Source organism: Haliotis asinina, chromosome 10, assembly GCF_037392515.1.
Source record: "Haliotis asinina isolate JCU_RB_2024 chromosome 10, JCU_Hal_asi_v2, whole genome shotgun sequence".
In the NCBI taxonomy this organism is placed as follows: Eukaryota; Metazoa; Mollusca; class Gastropoda; order Lepetellida; family Haliotidae; genus Haliotis; species Haliotis asinina.
The window spans coordinates 26,634,783-26,640,600 of NC_090289.1; positions in this window are offsets into that span (position 1 = coordinate 26,634,783).

Sequence of the window (5,818 nt, forward strand, 5' to 3'; positions counted from 1 at the left end):
CACAACTGAGTAAGTTTAGTTTTCCGCCGCACTCAGTAATATTCTAGTATGGGTATGGGACAGTCTGGTGATCAACAGCATGAGCATCGATCTGGGCAACTGGGAACCGATGACATGTATCAACCAACCCAGCGAGCCTGACCTCCCGATCCTGTTAGTAGCCTCTTTCGACAAGATCAGTTCTAACCCAGATCTATACGGGTTGGACACACAAGTAGTCGATGGTGCTTGAAAGAGGCACCTCCAGTGTCACTACCTGACGCCAGGAGCTCGGCCCATCCACTAACTGACGCCAGGAGCTCGGCCCATCCACTAACTGACGCCAGGAGCTCGGCCCATCCACTACCTGATGCCAGGAGCTCGGCCCATCCACTAACTGATGCCAGGAGCTCGGTCCATCCACTACCTGACGCCAGGAGCTCGGCCCATCCACCAACTGACGCCAGGAACTCGGCCCATCCACTACCTGACGCCAGGAGCTCGACCAACCCACTACCTGACGCCAGGAGCTCGGCCCATCCACTAACTGATGCCAGGAGCTCGGCCCATCCACTACCTGACGCCAGGAGCTCGGCCCATCCACTACCTGACGCCAGGAGCTCGGCCCATCCACTAACTGACGCCAGGAGCTCGGCCCATCCACTAACTGACGCCAGGAGCTCGGCCCATCCACTACCTGATGCCAGGAGCTCGGCCCATCCACTAACTGATGCCAGGAGCTCGGTCCATCCACTAACTGACGCCAGGAGCTCGGCCCATCCACCAACTGACGCCAGGAACTCGGCCCATCCACTACCTGACGCCAGGAGCTCGACCAACCCACTACCTGACGCCAGGAGCTCGGCCCATCCACTAACTGATGCCAGGAGCTCGGCCCATCCACTACCTGACGCCAGGAGCTCGGCCCATCCACTACCTGACGCCAGGAGCTCGGCCCATCCACTAACTGACGCCAGGAGCTCGGCCCATCCACTAACTGACGCCAGGAGCTCGGCCCATCCACTACCTGATGCCAGGAGCTCGGCCCATCCACTAACTGATGCCAGGAGCTCGGTCCATCCACTAACTGACGCCAGGAGCTCGGCCCATCCACCAACTGACGCCAGGAACTCGGCCCATCCACTACCTGACGCCAGGAGCTCGACCAACCCACTACCTGACGCCAGGAGCTCGGCCCATCCACTAACTGATGCCAGGAGCTCGGCCCATCCACTAACTGACGCCAGGAACTCGACACCCCCCCCCCCCCCCCCCCCGACACACACACACACACACTTACTGACGCCAGGAGTCGGGCTTACTGTAACTGTATAGTTTCACGTCGACCAGCACTGTCTGAATTATCTGAATGTTCTGTATTACTGTAATTACAGTGATCCTTTGCATCCGAAGCAAATAATTCTTGTCAGTGACAGTCAAGGGAGACAATCAATGTGATTAACACTCAGTTTTAACAAAATTGAACTTAAAACATTTGAACACGATGCTACTACACACAATATGGTGTGTATCGGTTTAGCCAAGCCATTCCTCTGTTTACCAATTAATGAGGCAGTTTTGAAAAATTTAACTAATTACTTGATACATGTTAGATTAATGTCTGTTTACATACCCATTATTCAACCATGCACTTCTTACTTTTTACATAATCAGTGCAAAAACATCAAATGCCCTGCATTAAAATGGTAACATATTTTGCTCAGAATAGCAAAAAGAAACACTAATTTTTTATACCAATTTACTTGCAGTCTTAGACAAATACGTGAACATCAACAACCAGAAAGTATGGTTACCATGTCTACGCCCCCAATCTGAATGATGCACGCGGATTAATAACTTGGGTTTTGATATGTCATCTCTCAAATCTGTTAAAAAAACTGTAGTACAATTCGCAGCTCGTGAAACAAAATTATGAAAATCACGCTTGAATTCAGGTAGAGTTAAATTAATGTTCATGTGTAAATATGCATGTCGAGATGCTCTTGTAATGTGCACGTGCACGTGTGTCTCACAGAGGATTTTTGTTTGTCCAGATACAACATATTTTTAATTATAAATGTATATCGTTGCAGTTGTAAAGTTAGCAATTCGATGACATGTTGAAATTGAAATTCGTTGCACATTGTGACAATGACATATCATGTTGAAATTGAAATGCACTGCTCATTATGACAATGATATGTCATGTTCAATGCCTGTGTCCCGACTGTGTGAAATGCTGTTATGACTATTTCACATAGTTTCACCTGCAGTGTGACTGACCCGCAGATTTGCAATAGAGGTGTTGGGCAATTTGAACAGGTAATATTCAGCCAATATGTCGGACCAGGTAATTTCTTCTGTGACAGCTGCAGGTCGCCAGATTTAATTGGTGTCTTTTGTAGGGTTTGTATGTATGAATGTGTAGTGTGTGCTTATAATAAACACCGACAGTCAGACACAGACAGCATTTACCCCCACTGAATTCAATCCCTACTAACGGAACCAGTCAATGTAGGAGGGTACTGTATTTTCAAATGCACAGCGGAGTATTCAAGAGCAAAGGTAGGTCCTACTACACTCGCACCTAATACATGGATATGCAAGACCTACCGGTGCAGGGGAATTTTGCAGGGGCGTAACTACCATTATTGAAAACTTTTTGCTACCTGAATAGGGAGCTTTAAAATCTGTCGGGCTTACACGAAAATATTGGCTTGCTAAGCGTCTGTTTGATGTTATCGTTGTGCCGAATTACTCTAGGACCGATGATATGATATTCGTGGTAGGTACAGGGGTGCGTTTGAGGAAAAGGCTATCAAAAATGCTTTTAGCAAATTACAAATTTCGTTCGTTTGCCATACTGGATAACTTGCATTTGTGTCTTTGCTTAATTTTCTTCAAACGAATAAAGAAATGTCAGAACATTTGAACACGATAAACATTTGGAAGCCTGGTTACGTTATCAGTTCATCTAATACAAAACATGAGTGAGTTTAGTTTTGCGCCGCAGTCAGCAATATTCCAGCTATATGTGGTGGCTATCTGTAAATAATCGAGCCTGGACCAGACAATCTAGTGATCAACAGAATGAGCGATCTGCGTAGCTGGGATTCTATAGCATGTGTCAACCAAGTCATCGACTTGACCACCCGATCCCGTTAGTAGAAAGCAAAGGCTGCTGAAGGCCAATATTCTTACCCGGACCTTCACGGGTTAGCTAATGAGGTGGGGGTGGGGTGAAATAGGCATGTGTGTGAGCGCTTTTTATTGCGCCATCTCACCCAAACCGACACGGTATGCTGAATCAAGGCCGACCCGGTCCCTCCCTGTTTTATCCCTTTCACCTAGCATAACCCAGGGTAACAACATGTAACTTTGACGTCCATTTTATAACGCAGCAAGGGATTGGCAGTAAAAAGAAGGAAAACATTTTCTAAATCACTATCCGGAATAGGCCAAATAGATATACGATTCAAAGAGGGATTATGTGTCCGTAAAACAAATGAATTTCAACCTAACTCGAAAACTAATACACATAAAATAGTAAATGAAACGCTGATTATAATCAAAACATCAGAACAAATCTGTGATGATTTTGCAGAATTTATGGTTTTGCACCTCTTTCAGCAATATTCCAACAACATCACGTCAGAGAATACCAGAAATGGGCTGTGCACATTTCACCACGTTAGGAATTGAACTCTTCGACGTGGCGAGCGAACGGATTTACAGCCAGCAGGCTATCCCACCTACCCCTTAATATAGGAGTCGAAGAGGACAACGTAAAGGCGGTTGTCCATACAAGAAGCTGCGCGTCACGTCATTTCCGACAAAATCGCCACAGCTATTTCTAAGTTTATGCCACTCCATTCAACCAGCGTTTGTCAAAACTTTTGAATCGCTAAAAATAGCGATTTTTGCTGCTTGACGTGTTAACGCATTGGGGAATCATTCTCCTCCATCTGTCTGGGATATACACGTCCTTTGGTCAAAATTTTGTTATTTCAGACGCATATGCCAAGAACACAAATAATGAGGAGTTATTGATCACTGAGGTACAGAAACATCTCTGCCTCTATGATATTGGCTGCAGACATAAAAACGGCCATTAATGCATGGACAGCAATCAGCCAAGCATGCGAGTTAACAGGTAATATTATGTTTTATTCACAGCAATTGAAACAAACCAAATCAGCCTTTTGAACTCGTGAACATTTTCAAACGCAGACATCCGTTTATAATTGTCAGTATATACGACTAGAGTGATTTGTACATTTGCAGACACCAACAAGAATGCACTTGTATACTCCTTTAAGTTGTACCACAGGGTTAGGTTAAGGTTTGGGTTAGGGTTAGGGCTAACACTAACCCTTCTTTTTCAGATTCATGTCCTTCTTCTGAAACACACTAATAAAACAAACGTAATATAACCAAGGTAACCAAATTTTGATTTTAGTACAATTTTTGTATGGATAGAAAAATATAAATCAAGTCGTCGACTTGCTGCTTAGCACAGCGCTGTCTGCGCGCTTCCAGTAGCTGGCTTGATTGCGTCTCATTGCACACGGAAGATGTGAGACGTTGCCCACGGCATCGATCACAGGGTCGACCTTCAGATCCAGACTCTATGGTGTGTTCAGAAAGCCGTGTACAACTAGAGTGAGACGTTAACTATCCAACAGAGCTATGTCAAATTAATAATCACTACAGCTGACGTGCCGTACCATGTTTTCTGAGAAACCATGTTTTCAGGGTATTCCTTTTCCCCGTAATTTCTTACGTACAGTGAGATGACAGCGCCAAAGTACTAAAATTCTACCCTAGAAGGTAAAGCTCCTTGAGAACCTTCATAAATGTAATCATAACTTTTGAAATACCGCTCGCAACTCGTCAAGCGGACCATTGTCTGTCCGAGTGAAAAGTCAAACATAAATATCACGTGACTCGAATGGAATGTTGCCGACGTAATAACAAAAATACCATGAACACCGAATTGGTCATCTCTTAAATATTCTATTTTAGCAAAATTCGTACCAGGCATGTGACCTGTGGGTTCATTTAAAATACTGCTGCGATGATACTATTCTGCGCAGACCCGACATGTTTTATTGTCCCTGCCATGGCCAACCATGCAGACAAGAAGAATGGATGTGCAAATGATTGAATGGCTAAATTTCACACAAAAGAACATTCAAATAATCAAGAAGAAAATACCAGTTCGCCGGACTTTTAATTAAAATGATATGTTGTATCTGTTGATTTCTGTGGAGAAAAATGCATCACATGCGCGTCCATACAATTTAAGGGCGTGACCCCGCGCAATAACGAGTAACCCGAAAACATGGTACGTCACTTCTAGCGCTCGTGCTTGTGGACAAGACAGGAAATGTACGTTGCATTGGAAACCAACGGAAGACAGAACATTCTAACAATAAATTTATGAAAGATGAGGTGATACGTATTTACGGAATTACAGTTTTGATAATCTACTGATACGCAATAATGTTCATGATCATCTTTTGCGTTATTACCCCGGAAACACGTTACACTATGGTAATTTATTTTGGGGGATGTCCACAGTTTGTTTTCCCACAGTAAAATCGTTCGTTTTCAGCATTTTTAAATTCGAGTACGCGTAATTATAAACTGTCTGGGGAGTTCAGAGCTGCGTGTGGCCTTCCGTTATATGATATTTCGTACGTAATCAGTCACATACAAAAGTGAAAATGGTATAATTGTCAGTAATGGGTCAGAACCTCATGGTTGACTCTTCCTAACTTCAGACATTCCCCTGTGTGCATTAGAGTGACCTCCCTTAGTTTTTATGAGGCCGGAG